The following is a 21,480-nucleotide window of genomic DNA, read 5'->3' as shown; positions in this document are numbered from 1 at the left end:
CAACTTTCATTACACACACGGCCACACAACTTGTCGCATGAATGAGAACATAAATGTGGAGCAAGTAACCATACTAATGCTTTAACCAATCAATTAGTATGCTAATGATTCACTTACTTTTCTCTATGGCTAATGATTCCATGGGCGTGGGCAATGGTCATGAGAAGGGAGGCATGCATGGTTAATTCGTCATTCCATTTGTTTGTGATTTAGTGTATTATATCTTTTATTTTTGGTCTCATACTAAAATATATTTGTTCACTTTGTATAGTGAGCGACTATAGTTGTACAGTGTGAGAAGGTTAGGTGGTGAAGATACTTTATACGCTGTGTAAATGTAGTGGATAGGATGGGTAAGTCATGCTTTTCTCATAAATAATCTTTTCCTTCAACCCGTTGAAATATTTGTTGTTCACACAATGTCATGGTTTCATGGTATTATCCAATGTTGCATGTACTTGTATAAGACTCGTCTGGCTATTGACACAACGACTCATATAAGAATTGGGAACAACCCATATAAAACTCGTATAAGACTCAACAAAATACAGACTCCCTCCATTTTCCCTTTCCCTCCACCTGATCTTGTTAAACACAACAGTGGCGAAGACAAAAGATATGAAGGATCAGCCTTGAATGCATTATTATTCACAATGATACATATTTATACAAGTCTAGTGACCCTTGATTTCACATTCCAAGTGGTCTCTTGGACTCTCGTTAACTGTTCAACTTCCACACCAACCCTTAGAGGATTACGTGTCCAACATTTCCCCCCCTTAATCTGAAGGGGTATGTATGAGTCCAAGAAGAGAGCTGTAATACAAAATGTGCAAAAATGTATGGCAACATTAGGCTGAATGTGCTTTCTGAAATGTTGGCATAAGGTGATGGTTTAAAGATGACCACCAACATTGGAACACTTAGTGCAGTTCCTGGAACTCTTCCAAATCTGGCAAGAAGCTGAAGCTATGTTGCACAAAACTTCTAGGAACCCGACGTTTTGAGACATACCCGTACTTGAAGCTCCGAAACTCGACCATAATGTAATCATATATGAGAGCCAATATAGACTTGGTTTTCCTTCTAGATTGTCATCTATGGGTCTTATTCCCTTTTTTCTTGCAAAATATTATGTTATTCACTTATATATATATATATATATATATATATATATATATATATATATATTATATATGACGTTTCAGCCAATGTTTCCTATTTTGGGAGGTGACGTTTCTAAACATACCCGTTTCGGAAACTTCGAAACATTTTGGCGCTTCATGCAACTTAGAGCTGAAGTGTTCTACTAGAGGAAGTGTCCCTAATGCTTTGGAGAGGGAGACCTTCAACTTGGAAGAAGGGAGGTCTCAACCCCGCATAGATGGTTTAAGGCTAATCACCAACCAAAGGTATGCTCAAGGGCATCTCTGTCTCTGGCAACAACTCTGAATATGGTATGGAAAGTTGTGGCTCATGCTCGCTTGATGTGGCTTTGAAGCTTGTATATGACCATCACTCCCTCCCTGTCAGAGACAAGGTGAGAAGATGGAGAAAACTCAACTGCAAGACTGTTCAATACTCTAGAACAAGTTCTGACATATGACTGAAATATCTTCTTGGTTGTTGAAGCCCATTGCCAAGAAGCGATCCATCCAAGATGAATTTTTGTTCTTGCAGGAGGCTTGTTTTTGAAGCATTTGTTTGAAGAATGAGTGGTTTTATGATAGTGCTCACATGGATGAAGATCAAAACAATGATCTTTCATATGGCCAACTCTGTCACAATGTTGACATTTAACAATCTGTTGTGGCTACTGTGGAAGAGGACCAGAACCTGGAACAACTGAAGGTGAACTGTCATGAATAAACCCAGCACTATGGAACTGGATGGGCTTTGAGTAATCTGGAATATGAAAGGACACATCCTTGTGATACCCAAGACCAATTTTGTGCTTGTTATGCACAAGCTCTTTCCAAGGACTGATGATTGGCTTGGGAAGTGAACGTTGAATTTCCACACCTGTATGCAAATCTGCTTCTAAAATGGGCACTTGATCTAAATCAACCTCAACTTTACTGACTTGATGACTTGGTTGCTGCTGATAGTATCCTGTTTCGAAGTCAAATAGGGGATTGTTCTGAACAAAAACAAGTTCAGAAGGATGCCTTTTCTACTGTAACTCATCTCGCTGAAGCTGAGACTCCAGCTGCAAAAAATCAATGTTTTCTTGTGCATTTTGTAGACAAATTTTGATGTCAAAAAGAGTTCCCTAACTGACTTTTACCATCCCATCAACAATGGAATAAATTAGAGTATTCAATAACTTTAATGCATCATCAATTCAATCCATTTGACAATAATGCTTCAACTACAAATGCACTTGCTTAGAATGTAAAGTGAACTTATGAACATATATCTCAGATAATGCCAAATTGCTGCAACTTTAAAGAATATAAACAGTGCCTAATGCTTATGAAAGTTGTGCACCAAGATCATTAACACCTGGGGTTCCAGGATCACTAATAGGAGTAACAATCTCACTCTGAAATACTTACTAAACTTGTGGAAACTTAGAGGAGCATCAATATTATACTAGTTAGAGAAGCTTTCCAGAGTATCAAATCTGAAAATTCGGCCTGTGCGCAATATGTAAAGTTGTTAAAGCAGTGTTTGTTTTCAAATATGTTGAAATTTATTGAATTTTACCAATCTAAAATGTACACCTCACCTCTATGAGGTCATGGTTCTACTTCGTAGATTTTTTAATCCTTGTTGCTGAAAATAATTTGTTCAATGATCTTTCAAGAAACTTGAAATCTGCCCAATACTATTTCTAGGCAATCTCAAGAATGTAAACACGACAAATACTTTCAACGTACATTATTCCAAGATCGTTCACCCACCAATCAATGGCTAGATCTGTAGTTTACCACATCTAGTCCAAATTTGAGAGCGTGGGAGTTTATCACAACTGGCCCAGGTTCTATCCTCAGCACATTGCTATATGGGTTTGGGGGTTAACCTGAGAATCACCTAATCCACATGCCCAAGAAGTTTCAAATCTTCTCAACATACATTATTCCAAGATCGTTCACCCACCAATCAATGGCTAGATCTGTAGTTTACCACATCTAGTCCAAATTTGAGAGCGTGGGAGTTTATCACAACTGGCCCAGGTTCTATCCTCAGTGCATTGCTATATGGGTTTGGGGGTTAACCTGAGAATCACCTAATCCACATGCCCAAGAAGTTTCAAATCTTCGGTTAAAAGAAATGGTGTTTTGATTTTTGGTATAGAATGACTAGATTGGTATTGCAGAAGCAGTACATGATTTAGTTTTTGTGATCAATGTATTGCAGAAGCAATGTATATGTATTTAATGCTCAAGCAATATCTTTCTGAAGACAGGAAAATGCATTGCTCATTTTGATTTATTTTGGATATGGAGGGATTAACAGAGACAACATATTACTATATTAGCTGTTATTGTTGGTGTTGCTGTAAAGCTGATCTCTTGTTTTGAATTGTTTTTGTAAAGCAGGTTGGAGCTGTGAATTTCTTAATCTGTGCTTGTAGGTTTGCATATTGTCCCTGAAGGGTCTAGTGGAGCTATAGTGCTTGAAGCTCTTTTGGGAAGACTATGGGAAAAGAGAGGAAGAAACTAGCGGTGGTAGGCTGGTGATGTTGGTTCCTCGCACTTTTGCCGAGTGTTTCAGGGCATTATGATGGGATGATTGTCACACAGCAGGATAATCAGGCTTGCTGAGTGTTTCAGGGCATTATAATGGGATGATTGTCACACAGCAGGATAATCAGGCATTTCGGGCCTTCAAGCGTGCCCTTGATGATCCTCAAGGTGTTTAGAAGAGCTGGAATGACAGTGGGATTGGAGCATGCTCTGAAGGATGACTTGGAATCAAATGTGTTAATGGCCAAGTGATCTCTATACAGATTCCATGGAGGGGTTTGGGAGGTCGTATTACTGAGCAAGTGGGTTAGCTCACTACACTGAGAAAGCTGAATCTTGATGACAATGTCTTAGCCGGTGCAGTGTCAAGTTCCATGGCTGTTCCGAGGAACCTAAGGGGCGTGTAACTCTTTAACAACAAGCTCTCTGGTACCATTCCACGAGGGATTGGTAATTCTCCTCCCCTTCAAGCTTTGGATCTGAGTAACAATTTATTTAGTGGGGCTATTCCTCTTGGGATTGGAAGTTCAAGCAACCTATATAGAGTTAACTTGAGCATCAACAACCTCACTGGATCATTTCCTGCAGACCTGGCTCAGAATCCTTCTCTGACATTTCTAAACCTCCAGAATAACGATCTCCAGGGCTCATTGCCTAATACATGGGGTGAAGGAAAGCAGGAGTACCAGCTCCAGTACTTGAATGTCGAGAACAATGCATTTGCTGGAAGCGTTCCCCCTCACCGGGAAATCTGATGATGGGATGATGGCATTATGATGGGATGATTGTCACACAACAGGATCATCAGGCTCTTGGGGCCTTCAAGCGTGCCCTTGATGATCCTCGAGGTGTTTTGAAGAGCTGGAGTGACAGTGGGATTGGAGCATGCTCTGAAGGATGGCTTGGAATCAAATGTGTTAATGGCCAAGTGATCTCTATACAGATTCCATGGAGGGGTTTGGGAGGTCGTATTACTGAGCAAGTGGGTTAGCTCACTACACAGAGAAAGCTGAATCTGCATGACAATGTCTTAGCCGGTGCAGTGCCAAGTTCCCTGGCTGTTATGAGGAACCTAAGCGGGTGTAACTCTTTAACAACAAGCTCTCTGGTACCATTCCACAAGGGATTGGTAATTCTCCTTCCCTTCAAGATCTGGATCTGAGTAACAATTTATTCAGTGGGGCTATTCCTCTTGGGATTGGAAGTTCAAGCAACCTATATAGAGTTAACTTGAGCATCAACAACCTCACTGGATCATTTCCTGCAGACCTGGCTCAGAATCCTTCTCTGACATTTCGAAACCTCCAGAATAACGATCTCCAGAGCTCATTGCCTAATACACAGGGTGAAGGAAAGCAGGAGTACCAGCTCCAGTACTTGAATATCGAGAACAATGCATTTGCTGGAAGCATTCCCCCTCACCGGCAAATCTGAGAAAGCTTCAGCAACTTAACCTGAGTCACAATCAACTTCAAGGACACATTCCGAATGAGCTTGGCAATCTTAAACAGTTCCAAGCCCTTGACCTATCCTATAATAGATTGAATGGAAGTTTCAGTGAACACCTCAGCAATCCTACTTCTCTTAACCAATTAGATTTAGGTCACAATATAATTAGCGATACCATTCCCAGCAAAATAGGAAATCTTCAGAAAATGGTAACCCCTGTGTCTGAGACACAACAATTCGACTGGACAGATTCCACTGTCCATTGGAGATATCACTGGCCTGTCATTACTTGATTTATCAATTAACAAGCTGAATGGCGTCATACCATCTACTCTAGTAAGGCTGAGCAATCTTAAGAGCTTCAATGTCTCTGACAACCGGCTTCGTGGTCCTGCCCCATCGTACTTGGCAAGAAAATCCAATGCTACCTCTTTTGCAGGGAATTTGGGTCTGTGTGGATACGATATTACAACCCCTTGTAATCAGTCCTTATCACCAAGTGGGTCTCCAGCAGTATCTCAATCGAACTAACCGTGAAAGAAGGGAAGAATACTTAAAACTATATGGCTCATTTTAATTATTACTGGGAGCATTCTTGGCTTGATGATGATCATTGGTTTAGTTCTCCTCTTCTGTTTCTTGGGTCGGAAATCTATTGGCAAAGCTGTGGGAGAGAAGGGCACTGCTGCTGTGGTCGAAGGAGGAAAGCTTATACACTTTGATGGTTGTCTGGTATTCACAGCAGATGACCTTCTTTGTGCAACTGCATATGTAATGGGCAAGAGCACTTATGGAACTGTGTAAAAGGCTGCTTTGGAGGACAGGAATCAAGTTGCAGTGAAGAAGCTGAGGGAGCGAATAGCAAAGAGTCAAAGAGAATTTGAGACAGAAGCTAATGCTCTTGGGAAGATCAGGCAAATTAGCTTCTTGGGAAGATCAGGCATCTTAATTTGCTTGCTTCTGGGAGCTTATTACTGGAGACCTAAAGATGAAAAACTCTTGGTCTTTGACTTCATGCCTGGTGGAAGCCTTGCAACATTCCTTCATGGTATTTTTCTTACTCAAATAAGAGCACAGTTTGATAAACTTAGGTTTGCATTAAAATGTGGTTTATGTAAATGAAATTAGTTCACTTTTTATTGATATATGGCCCAATCCTGAGGAAATGCACCCCGAACGAATTGTGTTTTATATCACTCAAAATTACTTGGGAATCTCTGATGGATACTGTTTTCTTGTTTTCTTCTCCTTGGCAGCAAGAGGCTCAGAGACACCTTTGAATTGGCACACAAGGATGGAAATTGCATTTGGTGCAGGGCGAGGACTAGCTTATCTACGCAGCAATGAGAACATCATTCATGGAAATGTCACTTCCAGCAACATCCTGCTTGATGCAAACATGAATGCCAAGATTGCAGATTTTGGCTTGTCTAGGTTGATGACAATTGCTGCTAATTCCAATGTGATTGCATTGAATGCCAAGATTGCAGATTTTGGCTTGTCTAGGTTGATGACAATTGCTTCCAATTCCAATGTGATTGCCACAGCAGATGGTTGTCTGGTATTCACAGCAGATGACCTACTTTGTGCAACTGCAGAAGTAATGGGCAAGAGCACTTATGGAACTGTGTATAAGGCTACTTTGGAGGACGGGAAATCAAGTTGCAGTGAAGAAGCTGAGGGAGCGAATAACAAAGAGTCAAAGAGAATTTGAGACAGAAGCTAATGCTCTTGGGAAGATCAGGCATCTTAATTTGCTTGCTTCTGAGAGCTTATTACTGGGGACCTAAAGATGAAAAACTCTTGGTCTTTGACTTCATGTCTGGTGAAAATCTTGCAGCATTCCTTCATGGTATTTTTCTTACCCAAATAAGAGCACAGTTTGATAAACTTAGGCTTGCATTAAAATGTGGTTTATGTAAATGAAATTAGTTCACTTTTTATTGGTATATGGCCCAATCCAGAGAAATGCACCCCAAACGAATTTGGTCTTATATCACTCAAAATTACTCAGAAATCTCTGATTGATACTGTTTTCTTCTCCTTGGCAGCAAGAGGCTCACAGACAAGACACCTTTGAATTGGCACACCAGGATGGAAATTGCAATTGGTGCATGGCAAGGACTTGCTTATCTACGCAGCAATGAGAACATCATTCATGGAAATTGCAATTGGTGCATGGCAAGGACTTGCTTATCTACGCAGCAATGAGAAAATTATTCATGGAAATTGCAATTGGTGCATGGCGAGGACTTGCTTATCTACGCCGCAATGAGAACATCATTCATGGAAATTGCAATTGGTGCATGGCAAGGACTTGCTTATCTACGCAGCAATGAGAACATCATTCATGGAAATCTCACTTCCAGCAACATCCTGCTTGATGCAATCATGAATGACAAGATTGCAGATTTTGGCTCGTCTAGGTTGATGACAACTGCTGCCAATTCCAATGTAGTTGCCACAACAGATGGTTGTCTGGTATTCACAGCAATACCACAGCGGATGACCGACTTTGTGCAACTGCAGAAGTAATGGGCAAGAGCACTTATGGAACTGTGTAAAAGGCTACTTTGGAGGACGGGAATCAAGTGGCAGTGAAGAAGCTGAGGGAGCGAATAGCAAAGAATCAAAGAAAATTTGAGACAGAAGCTAATGCTCTTGGGAAGATCAGGCATCTTAATTTGACTTCATGCCTAGTGGAAACCTTGCAGCATTCCTTCATGGTATTTTTCTTACCCAAATAAGAGCACAGTTTGATAAACTTAGGTTTACATTAAAATGTATGGCCCAATACTGAGGAAATGCACCCTAAACGATTTGGGTCTTATATCACTCAAAATTACTCAGAAATAATGATTTCTTCTCCTTGGCAGCAAGAGGCACAGAGACACCTTTGAATTGGCACACCAGAATGGAAATTGCAATTCGTGCAGCGCAAGGACTTGCTTATCTACACATCAATGAGAACATCATTCATGGAAATGTCACTTCCAGCAACATCCTGTTTGATGCAAACTTGAATGCCAAGATTGCAGATTTTGGCTTGTCTAGGTTGATGACAACTGCTGCCAATTCTAATGTGATTGCCACAGCAGGGGCTCCTGAACTCACAAAACTGAAGAAAGCCACCACCAAGACAGATGTATACAGCTTTAGGATTGTCTTGCTGGAGCTTCTGGCTGGCGAGGCACCACGAGAACCCATGACCGCAGACAGTGAGATGGACCTTCCTGATTGGGTTGCTTCCATTGTGAAAGAAGAGTGGACTAATGAAGCTTTTGACCTGGAATTGATGAATTTTTTTTCCAATTATGGAGATGAGTTAACGCTTTGCAACTGGCTATGCATTGTGTGGACCCTGCACCTTTTGCAAGGCCAAGGCCAGATATGGATGAGGTTGTGCATCAGCTGGAGGAAATAAAACCTGAATTTTGTCACTCCACAGCAGTAGATATAGGACTCATACGTATGATATCATAGCAACAATAATTAGAAAAAATGGATTATGCTTTACCATCGCTACATTCAAAGTATTAACAAAGGGATTGATTAACAGCAAGAAATGTAACATGTAATAATGCAATTGGTTTAGCTGAGTAGTTTTTTCCTTATTTGCTATAAAAGATACTGATATTTTCCCCTTATTTGCTATAAAAACTGTGATTTCAAAAAGATCAAAGATGAATGCTATGAGGTGATCAATTGCCATGCCTACCAATGAATCTTTCCTCTTGAACTCAACTTCATATTCGTTTAAAATTGTATGAACTAAATTGGAGGCTATAAAAACTGTGATTTCAAAAAGATCACAGATGAATGCTATGGGGTGATCAATTACCATGCCTACCAATGAATCTTTCCTCTTGAACTCAACTTCATATTCGTTTAAAATTGTATTATGAATGAACTAAATTGGAGGAAAGAGAGGTTCCACTTCTAGTTGATCAGATTTGGTACTATCTTCAACTTAAATTGAATTCTGGGTTTATTATTGTTTAATCTCGGGTTTAATAGTTTTAAATTTTATCATTTGATAATGTTAGATTTTTTTGGTTTTAATTTTTGGTTTTGTGACTCACATGTAGTTTTAAATTTTATCATTTGATAATGTTAGATTTTTTTGGTTTTAATTTTTGGTTTTGTGACTCACATGTATAAAACCCTCATACATGATATCATATAATAACTATACAATACAATATATTACTATTAATATATTACCCTCATACATGATATCATATAATAACTATACAATACAATATATTACTATTACTGTATGCTGCTTTCTGGGTTTATTATTATTTATTGCTTTCTGGGTTTATTATTATTTAATCTCGGGTTTAATAGTTTTAAATTTTATCATTTGATAATATTAGATTTTTTTGGTTTTAATTTTTGGTTTTGTGAGCTACATGTAAAAAAAACCCTCATACATGATATAATAATCCTCATATAATAACTATATGATACAATATATTAACCCTCATACATGATATCATATGATAACTATACAATACAATATATTATTATTACTGTACCCTCACAATATATTATTATTACTGTACCCTCATACATGATATCATATAATAACTATACAATACAATATATTACTATTACTGTACCCACCCTCATACATGATATCACATAATAACAATATATTATTACTGTACCGTCATACATGATATCATATAATAACTATACAATACAATATATTACTATTACTGTACCCACCCTCATACATGATATCACATAATAACTATACAATGATATCACATAATAACTATACAATACAATATATTACTAACATAATAACTATACAATACAATATATGGGTACACGGTCTACAATACAAAATATTACTATTACTGTATGCTGCTTTTGGGTACACAGTCGTTCGTTCATTTTTTTATTCTATGATCATACAATATGATCAATATATTACTGTAGGGTACACAGTCGTTCGTTCATTTTTTTATTCTATGATCATACAATATATATTACTGTATGCTGCTTTTGGGTACACGGTCATTGGCCCATTCTTTTGATTTTATGGTCATGTATTGTAGCGTCTGCAAACAGTAAATTATTATTCTGCAGATTCTTTTCAGCACTTCCACGGGCAGTGGCAGAGATGTGAAAATTTATACCGTGTTATAGTCTCCTGAATTTGAATGATTTAAAGTGTGTTTTTTTCTGTCTACCTAGTTCAGAAGAAGATAGAAGAAGATAGTGTATGTGTATTGTTTGTTTTGTCTGCATACTTTTTTATTTATAAAAATGATAGTGTATGTGTATTGTTTGTTTTTTCTGCATACTTTTTTATTTATAAAATTTTTGAAACTTTGATATATGTAACATGTGGTTAGGTGACCTGGGCACTTGGAAGAGCAGAGCATTTGGTCTGTATTTTTTTCTTAATGAAAGGCATATTATTATGGAAATAAAATCATGTAAAAAATGATTTGTTTTGTCTGCACACTTTTTTATTTATAAAATTTTTAAAACTTTGATATATGTAACGTGTGGTTAGGTGACCTGGGCGCTTCGAAGAGCAGAGCATTTGGTCTGTTTTTTTTCTTTAATGAAAGGCATATTATTATGGAAATAAAATCATGTAAAAAATGGTCTGTTTTTTTTCTTAATGAAAGGCATATTATTATGGAAATAAAATCATGTAAAAAATGATTTGTATTCAAGATTGGTGGTTTATTTTTTTTATATGTATTTATATGTAAAAATAAATATAAATTTTTGATTTTTCTTAATGAAAGGCATATTATTATGGAAATAAAATCATGCTGTATTTTTTTTTAATGAAAGGCATATTATTATGGAAATAAAATCATGTAAAAAATGATTTGTTTTGTCTGCACACTTTTTTATTTATAAAATTTTTAAAACTTTGATATATGTAACGTGTGGTTAGGTGACCTGGGCGCTTCGAAGAGCAGAGCATTTGGTCTGTTTTTTTTCTTTAATGAAAGGCATATTATTATGGAAATAAAATCATGTAAAAAATGGTCTGTTTTTTTTCTTAATGAAAGGCATATTATTATGGAAATAAAATCATGTAAAAAATGATTTGTATTCAAGATTGGTGGTTTATTTTTTTTATATGTATTTAGATGTAAAAATAAATATAAATTTTTGATTTTTCTTAATGAAAGGCATATTATTATGGAAATAAAATCATGTAAAAAATGATTTGTATTCAGGATTGGTGGTTTATTTTTTTTATATGTATCTATATGTAAAAATAAATCTTCGAAACTTTGTTATATTGTTTTTTTTTCTTCAATCAAAGGCATATTATTATTGAAAAAAAATCATGTAAAAAATTATTTGTATTGATGATTGGTGGTTTATTTTTTATATGTATCTATATGTAAAAATAAATCTTCGAAACTTATCATGTAAAAAATTATTTGTATTGATGATTGGTGGTTTATTTTTTATATGTATCTATATGTAAAAATAAATCTTTGAAACTTTGTTATATTTTTTAGGTTTGGAGATGTGTAAAGAGTAGACTTTTGCTAGTGATTAATTATTTTTTCAAATTCATTAAATTTAAAATCGATCTGTTCTAGTCATTAAATTTACACACATTTAATTGATATCTAGGTTTTGAAATTATAGAAAAATTCATGATGTCAAATTTCATTAAATTTAAAATCGATCGATCTGTTCTAGTCATTAAATTTACACACATTTAATTGATATCTAGGTTTCGAAATTATAGAAAAATTAATGATGTCAAAATTATAAGAAAAGATGTGTAAAAAGTAGAATTGATATCTAGGTTTCAAAATTATAAAAAATTCATGATTTCAAAATTATAAGAAAAGATGTATAAAAAGTAGATTTTCGCTCGGGAATAATTACTTTTTCAAATTCATTAAATTTAAACTTGAAATAGATCTGTTCTAGTCATTAAATTTACACATTTTTCAAATTCATTAAATTTAAACTTGAAATAGATCTGTTCTAGTCATTAAATTTACACACATTTAATTATCTACGTATCAAAATTATAGAAAAATTTATGATATCAAAATTATAAGAAAACTAATGTTGTATTTAGAAAATAATGGAATAATCATATTAAAATTATAGAAAATTCATCATATCAAAATAAAAAATTATGGAATAATCAAAAATTATTAGAGATATAGTTTTAAATATATTAAATTTCAAATTATTCAATATATATTGAATAATTTGATTGATTTTTAATAGATTTATTTATTTTTTACTGTGAAATATATGTAATTTGATTGATTTTTAATATATTTATTTATTTTATTACTATGGATAAATTGAAATAATGGTTTTTAGGGTAAATAGGATTGGTCAAGCTTTTGACATTTGAATTTTTTGACACAGGTTTAAGCCCTAAACGAATAAAACGTGTAGAAAAATCATATAAAAATGATATTATATAATAAAATAAAATTTATTAAACAATTATTATTACTATTATTATTATTTTATTATTATAGATCAAGTATTACATTGGCCAATTGACCATTTGAGTGTTGTAATAATGAGTTGAGGATGATCCAGGAGATGATGGAAAAGGCGTCGCTTACGAAGCAAAGTATTGTCCTTTGGAATCCCCCTTCTCATTGACGACCCTGCAACTTTGTCCATGGAGTAAAGCATCTGATGGTGTCTAGCTATTCTACGTAGAACCTGCAACTTTGGCCATGGAGTAAAGCATCCGATGGTGTCTAGCTAATCTACGTAGATCCAACCACTTGATTTCTGCCAAGTGGCGGTCTCTTTGCCGTAAGATATGGCCATCAAAATCGTACCAAGTGGCCGCTTTTCAGTGCCAATGGATCTGTGCCAAGTGGTGACCTCTCAACGACAAGTTTCAACCAACGAGTTGGTGACAAGTGACAGCTTCTCAGGCAATTGATCTAAACACCTGATGCATGACAAGTGGCGACCTCTCAGGCAAGGGATCTAAATTTCTGATGCATGACAAGTGGTGGCCTCCTATGCACTAGATCTGGCCATCAGATTTGTGACAAGTGGCGCTTTGAGGTGCCAGATTTGGCCATCAGATTTGTGACAAGTGGCGCTATGAGAAGTGCCATATTTGGCCATCAGATTTGTGACAAGTGGCGCTCTAAGAGGCGCCATATTTGGCCATTAGATTTGTGACAAGTGGTGCTCTAAGAGGCGCCTAATTTGGCCATCAGATTTGTGACAAGTGATGACCTCTCAAGCCTCCGATCAAGTTTATGGATCTGTGACAAGGGGCGGAGTCAAGATTTGGATCTGGCCATCATATTTGTGACAAGTGGTGGCTTCTCAGGCACTCGATTTGGATGACCAATCGTTGACACTCAACTGTCAGATCTGGCCATCAGATTTGTGACTAGTGGCCCCACTCAACGACTTGACCTGATTTGGCCCACTGATGGCTGACAAGTGGGGACCTCTCAACCGTCTGATCTAGCCATTAGATTTGTGACAAGTGGTGGCCTCTCAGCGCCTTGATCTGGCTGACCGATCGCTGACAAGTGGTGGCCTCTTAGGCACTTGATTTGGTCCACTGATGGCTGACAAGTGGTAGCTTCTCAGGCGCTCGATTCCGATCTGTGACAAGTCTTGGCGTCTCAGGGGCCCAATCTGTGACAAGTGTCGGTCTCTCAGGGGCCGATCTATGGCAAGTGTTGGCCTCTCAGGCCCCTGATCTGGCCATCATATTTGTGACAAGTGGTGGCCTCTCATATTTGTGACAAGTGGCGGTGTCTCAGTGACCCGATTTGGACATCCGATCAATGACAAGTGGCGGCCTCTCAGGCACCTAATCTGGCCATTAGATGTGTGACAAGTGGCGGCTTCTCAGGTGGCCAATTTGGCCATCGGATGTGTGACAAGTGGTGGCCTCTCAAGCTCCGAATCAAACCATCAAATTTGTGCCAAGTGGTGGCATCTCAGGAGCCTGATCTAACCATCAGATCGCTGACAAGTGTTGGCCTCTCAGGTGCCCGATCTGTGACAAGTGTCGACCTCTCAGGCGTCCGATATTCCTAGACGGAGGGCACAGGTTCAATCCACTCCTGGCATTGTTTTTTCTTAGTACAACGCATTCGGCATTGTTTTTTCTTAGTATAACACATTCGACTAGGTATTAGTTTGTCTTTGACCAAAAAATTAAGACGCTTATCCATAGTTTAACATTAGAAATTCAAATTTTATTATTATTGAAATTTATTTATTTGTAAGGTGATTGGTTGAGCTCTTATTATTGGTTGTTTAGTAATTTCCATTTCTATTAGTTACTAATTTTTGTTTATTGAATTTAGGCTTTTGTGATCCATGTAAGTTTTTTTGAGAAGAGCCTTTGGTGGAAATCACATAATAAAACATTTGTCAACAAACCTACAAATGTGGTTCATCGTCAAGACAAGTTATTTTTAGTTTATCTATTTTTTTTTTTCTTTTTTCTATTTTTTTCATTTTCATGAATTATAATTTTTTCACCATATTTTCACTTTAATGTGATTTATTATTATATTAAAAACATATTTTAATAAATTTAATTATATACCATTATATTATATATTAATAAAATGAATTTTTTTATTATTATTTTTTTTTGTCCATTGAAAAGCTGCGAATACTAACTAATATATAGCCATGGTTTTTATTACATTTTCAAACATAAAGCAATTACACATTACTGCACATCCACCTTAGTGCTCAAGTTGCAAGAGATTATTAAATTTACAGATATAAAACAATTCCATTTTACTACACATCCAGCTCAGTGCTCTATGTTGCCAGAGTTGAGTTATAATTTAATTTTCAGTTAATATGGTCGAGTGGCCAAAGTTGATTTCTCGTGCATTATTCTCTTCAAACGGTTAAGGCGCTAAACTCTGGATCCTTCGATTGAGGGTAAGTCGCCAGACTTGAGTTGTGGTCATCCAGTTTTGCTCCTTAACTGAGGGCGTGGACTCAAATTGCACTCTATATTTTCCCAATTTTTATTTTCACACTCCTGCGGATGAATTGCGTATGCGTTACAAGTTAACCGCGACAACGATCAACAACTACCAATGCTGTATGGGGGTAGTTGTAGAGTAGCATATCTACGTCCTTGCCATTCCAAAACCCCAGTGGATTCATCTCCTGATGGACCTATTGGAACAACAAATCAACAAATAAATACGTCGATATACGTTACGTTGTTGCAGGATATATCCCACATGAGAATTACTATATGATTAACGACTCTTTATAAATCTGTCGGTGCAAAGAAAATATAGTGTTTTGCGTTAATTTGTCGGAGAGGCTAACACTTTTCAGCCATCCGATTACCAGATCGGGCGGGTTAGAAGCCAACACTTGTCAAAGATCTGTTGGCCAAATCAAGTGACTCCGAGAGCGCCGCTTGTCACAAATCGGTTGGCCAGATCCGGAGCCAGAGAGGCCGCCACTTGTCATAGACCTGATGGCCATATTGGCCGCCACTTGCCACAGATCTGATAACCAGATCCGACGCCTCACAGGCTGCCACTTGTCATAGATCGGGCGCCTGAGAGGTCGCCACTTGTCACGCCCTCAATGGGCCCGATCTGGGTTGTTGTGGGCCGCCCATCTGATAACCAGATCTGACGCCTCACAGGCTGCCACTTCTCATAGATCGGGCGCTTGAGAGGTCGCCACTTGTCACGCCCTCAATGGGACCGATCTGGGTTGTTGTGGGCCGCCCATCTAATAACGAGATCTGACGCCTCACAGGCTGCCACTTCTCATAGATCGGGCCCCTGAGAGGTCGCCACTTGTCACGCCCTCAATGGGACCGATCTGGGTTGTTGTGGGCCGTCCGATGGGCGGCACGTGGCGCACTGTGGGCCGCCCGATCCAGCCGTCCAATGAGCGGCACGTGGCGCACTGTGGGCCGCCCGATCCGGCCCTCCGATGAGCGACACATGGCGGACTGTGGGCCGCCCGATCCTGCCGTCCGATGGGCGACACGTGGCGGACTGTGGGCCGCCCGATCCGGCCGTCCGATGGGCGGCACATGGTGGACTGTGGGCCGCCCGATCCGGCCATCCGATGGGGGCACGTGGCGGACTGTGGGCCGCCCGATCCGGCCGTCCGATGGGCGCACGTGGCGGACTGTGGGCCGCCCGATCCGGCCGTCCGATGGGCGACACGTGGCGGACTGTGGGCCGCCCGATCCGGCCGTCCGTGGCGGACTGTGGGCCGCCCGATCCGGCCGTCCGATGGGCGCAAAGTGGCGGACTGTGGGCCGCCTGATCCGGCCGTCCGATGGGCGCAAAGTGGCGGATTGTGGGCTGCCCGATTCGGCCGTCCGATGGGGGGCACGTGGCGGACTGTGGGCCGCCCGATTCGGCCGTCCGATAGGGGCACGTGGCGGACTGTGGGCCGCCCGATCCGGCCGTCCGATGGGCGACACGTGGCGGACTGGGGCCGCCCGATCCGGCCGTCCGATGGGCGCCAAGTGGCGGACTGTGGGCCGCCCGATCCTTCCGTTCGATGGGCGCCAAGTGGCGCACTGTGGGCCGCCCGATTTTTCTGTCCGATGGGCACCAACTGGCGGACTGTGGGCCGCCCGATTTTTCCGTCCGATGGGCGCCAAGTGGCGGACTGTGGGCCGCCCGATCCTTCCCTCCGGTGAGCGCCAAGTGGCGAACTATGGGCCGCCCGATCCAGCGGTCCGGTGGGCGAAACGTGGCGGACTGTGGGCCGCCCGATCCTTCCGTCCGGTGAGCGACACGTGTCGGACTGTGGGCCGCCCGATCCGGCCGTCCGATGGACGACACGTGGCGGACTGTGGGCCGCCCGATCCTTTCGTCCGATGGGCGACACGTGGTGGACTGTGGGCCGCCCGATCCTTCCGGCCGATGAGCGACACGTGGCGGACTGTGGACTGCCCGACCCTGCCGGGCGATGCGCGACACGTGGCGGGCTGTGGACGGCCCGATCCTGCCGGGCGATGCGCGACAAGTGGCGGACTATGGACCGCCCGATCCTGCCGGGCGATGCGCGACAAGTGGCGGACTGTGGACCACCCGATTCGGCCGGCCGATGCGCGACAAGCGGCGGCCGGGAGCTGGCCGATGCGCGACAAGTGGCGGCCTGCCGGCGGCCCGATCTAGCCGTCCGATGAGCGACAAGTGGCGGCTTGCCGGCGGCCCGCGACAAGCGGCGGCCGGGAGCCGGCCGATGCGCGACAAGTGGCGGCCTGCCGGCGGCCCGATCTAGCCGTCCGATGAGCGACAAGTGGCGGCTTGCCGGCGGCCCGGTCTAGCCGTCTGATGAGCGACAAGTGGCGTCTTGCCGGCGGCCCGATCTAATTTTCCGATGAGCGACAAGTGGCGCACTCTGGGCCGCCCGATCTAGTTGTCCGATGAGCGATAAGTGGACACCATAATTACTCTTTTCACAGCGGCAAGAATATAAAGATTTGAAAATCATAGAACGTTTCTCATGTGGGATATATCATCAATGCTGCTAATTTCATTATTGCCCTCCATTTATCGTTGCTGCTTTACTCAGCTGATCCCGGCTGCCAGGATAATTGGCTTGGCTTGCCTACTCGGATACTCCAATGGGCTTCATTACTTGCTTCCATATCGGTTTTAGAAAACATCCGCATTCAATAGTTTTAGCTTGTAACGCAGGCGTAATTTACCGGCGCTGCATAGGATTATATATGCAGTTAATTTTATCACATGCCCGAACCAATGAGAGAGAGAAAACAATAAATTTGCAAAGAGGAATAAAATTTGACATGCAAAAGAGCCTTCAAAGTAGCGAATGCAAGAGAACTGCGCAGAGAATTTTAGAGTGATTTGCAAAAGGTGGACGGAAAAGATTGATAAATTCATGATTGAAACTTCTATGGTCAGGTTCTTACATTTTCACATACAATAAAATATTTCGCTGGGGTTTCTCCTGTAAGCTTGAATAAACGACGCGATATATATATAATTGATTTTAAAGAGTTTATACATTAAAAATGATTCAAATAGAGCAGTTGGACGGGCCGGGTGGGCGTACAGACTACAAGCAAATATTACTTGATCGAGGATTCCGTATTGCCCACTACAATTTAGTGTGCCATCTGGTTCTAATTAGTTTGTTGCTTTATTCGGTTGGTGGTGGGGTTATCATTGAACCATGAAAATGGGAGTCACTCGGTGGGGAGGAATCCTTTCATTCCACCTCAACGATGATATATATATATATCATTGATTTAAAGAGTTTATATATTAAATTGTTATATTTTGTTATTTATTAGTAGTTTGTGTTAAAAAAAAATATGAATAGGGGTTTATTTTATATTTCATAAAACTGTCAGTTTATTTTTATCCAAATTCAACCACTATTATCGATATTTATTAGATTAGAAGTTGGAGCCAATATAACTATCACTTCTAATCATATGGAAGACCATTATTGATATTTATTAAATTAGAAGTTGGAGCCACATAATTATCACTTCTAATCATATGGAAGACTCCTAGGTAAGATGTAAGAACACATCTATTATGGCAACTGATTTTGTTTAATTATTTGCAATTTTGAGCATGATTACATAATGCTCCAACCATTATATGATTATTATTAGTTATCTATGTGAAAATTTACATTGTCTACTTCTTTATGATATTGATGTTCCATCAACATACAATTTTGACGTCATACTTAGAATAATCCCCATCTCAACCAAAACTAATATTACTTGATAATTTGTGAATTATCCAATATTTGCATTAAAAAGATGTACTTTTATCATTTATTAAAACATACCTTCAAAACATATATACAATCTATGAAAACCCCAATTTTCAATGATATTCAAATCTCTTTACACTTCAAACCTTTACAAGATGGGTTTAATTCATAGTTAGGATGTGTTACATCCTCATGATAATACTAAAAATTTGAATATATACATTCAACATAGGCTAAGGCCTTTTCAAAAATACCTTAAATCAAACAACAAACTTTGCACTTTACTACTTGCCCCACATCATGAGTTAGCAATTATGCATTCATCTTTAAGTTCTATCATATGATATCTATATATATATGTTTTTAATGTTTTTATATTATTAGTTGGAATTATAATATTCATGATCTTTTTTCTCTTACTTTTTCGTAGTAGTAAGGAACCTATTTTTCTTGAGCCCTTGAAAATACTAACTAAATTTATTCAAATTTATTGGATTTGGACTAGTGTTAATATAACTATTACTCACGATTGTCAGAGGACTCCTAGGCCACATGCAAGAGAAAGATCTATTAGGAATCAACTATAGACCAATGTAGAAAAAATGAAAATTTTTCACTAGTTAGCCATTGGACAAAGCCCAACATAAGAGCTTAACATATGACTCAAGCCATCGAATAAAAAAAGTATACAATTGCCTAAAATATGTCATAGGGTGCTTTAGTGTGGGGGTTCAATCATACAAAGCACTACACAATTGCGAATCATTAAAATCCACCTATAGATTGCTCATGTAGCCTTAAAATATATGCAAAGTAGGTGAGAATCAATGTTGAAAGCTAAAACACTGTGCAAATATTTTTTTATTTATGATGATTGTATAAATCAATATTTTCATATTATTTTGGAAGGCCTAAATAGCTATGACACTAAGAGGTTCTTGTTAATTAATTAGTCTTGTTTTAGAAAAAGTGTCACATATATCTATGTATGTTGATTGCGTTAAAACATAGATAGTAGTTCTTAGGTGTACACGAGAAGGAATTAGATTTTCACATCTATCCTCCTATCTGGATGCTAGATGGGTGACAAGAGGCTTGCCTAGGCCCCTATGATTTTGGCCCTTGATAGTTGACAAGTGGCGAGCTCAAGGCCCTTGGATCTGGGCTCTCGATGGGCGACACTTGGCGGGCTTAGGCCCCTTGGATTTGCGTGTTGGATGGGCAACAAGTGGCAGGGTTAGGCCCCTTGGATTTGCGAACTAGATGGGTGACAAGTGATGGGGTCATGCCCCTTTGATTAGGCAGTTGTATGTGTGACAAGTGGTAGGGTTATGCCCCTTTGATCAGGCCGTTGTATGTGTGACAAGTGGTAGGGTTATGCCCCTTTAATCAAGTTGTTGGATGTGTGACAAGTGGTATGCCGAGGGCCCTCAAATCTGGGTGCTTGATGGATGACAAGTGGTGGGCCCAGAGACCTTGGATCTGGGCTCTCTTGGATGACAAGTGGCTTGCCCAGGTCCCTCCAATTTGGGTGCTTGATGGATGAGTAGTGGCTTGCCAAGGTCTGTTGGCTCTAGGTGCTCGATTGATGAGAAGTGGCTTGCCCAGGTTTGTTGGATTTGGGTGTTCGATAGATGACAAGCGACCAATTCACATCCCCTTGGATTTGTGTGCTCGATGAATGACAAGTGGTGTGCTTAGTGTCCTCGGATCTAGGCACTCGATGGATGACAAGTGGTGGGCGTAGGGCCCTAAAATCTGTCAATGTGATCACTGACAGGTAGCCTGCTTAGCGCCTTCAAATCTGTGTTCGATGGGCAAGTGGTGGGCTTAGGGCCCTAAGATTTGTTAGTTTGATCACTGACAAGTAAAGTAGCCTGCTTAACGCCTTCAGAGCTTTGTGTTTGATGGACATCAAGTGGCTTGTTCGACACCCTTGGATTTGGGTGCATGATGGTGGATAAGTGCCCTGCCCAGGGCCCTAAGACTTGGGTGCTCGATGGTGAACAAGTGGCTTGGCTAGGTCCCTTAGTTCTAGGGTGCTAAATGGGCGAAAGTAGCTAGTTAGGGCCCTTGGGTGCTCGATGGTGAACAAGTGGCTTGGCTAGGTCCCTTAGATCTAGGCGTTGAATGGGCAAGAAGTAGCTAGTCAAATCTTTGTGTTCGATGGGATAGTGGTGGGCTTAGGGCCCTAAGATTTGTTAGTTTGATCACTAACAAGTAAAGTAGCCTGCTTAGCGCCTTCAGATCTTTTTGTGTTTGATGGACATCAAGTGGCCTGTTTGACACCCTTGGATTTGGGTGCATGATGGTGGATAAGTGCCTTGCCTAGGGGCCTAAGACTTCGGTGCTCGATGGTGGATAAGTGCCCTGCCCAGGGCCCTAAGACTTGGGTGCTCGATGGTGAACAAGTGGCTTGGCTAGGTCCCTTAGATCTAGGTGCAGAATGGGCGAGAAGTAGCTAGTTAGGGCCCTTGGATTTGGATGCTGAATGGGTAGCAAGTGGCTTGCATATGCCCCTCTGATTTTGGCCCTCAATGACCGACAAGTGGCAGGCTCAAGGCCCTTGGATTTGGGCTCTCGATGGGCAACATGTGGAGGGATC

The 21,480-nt window shown here is 40.2% G+C and overlaps 1 pseudogene across 1 annotated transcript; it reads left to right on the top strand.

The window, feature by feature from the left end:
- Positions 1 to 349: 349 nt before the first annotated feature.
- Positions 350 to 8,769, top strand: LOC149259644 (uncharacterized; annotated as a pseudogene). The gene is made up of 5 exons (XR_016265488.1): positions 350 to 353; positions 3,762 to 4,423; positions 5,102 to 6,189; positions 6,398 to 6,575; positions 8,196 to 8,769. The product of XR_016265488.1 is annotated as an uncharacterized LOC149259644 (transcript).
- Positions 8,770 to 21,480: the final 12,711 nt, after the last annotated feature.

The sequence above is a fragment of the Pinus tabuliformis genome, chromosome 6 (assembly GCF_031772625.1).
Source record: "Pinus tabuliformis cultivar Carrire ecotype Pingquan chromosome 6, CPIR1, whole genome shotgun sequence".
Taxonomy (NCBI): Eukaryota; Viridiplantae; Streptophyta; class Pinopsida; order Pinales; family Pinaceae; genus Pinus; species Pinus tabuliformis.
The sequence above is the reverse complement of the archived record's forward strand: the minus strand, read 5'-3'. Positions and strand labels throughout refer to the sequence as shown.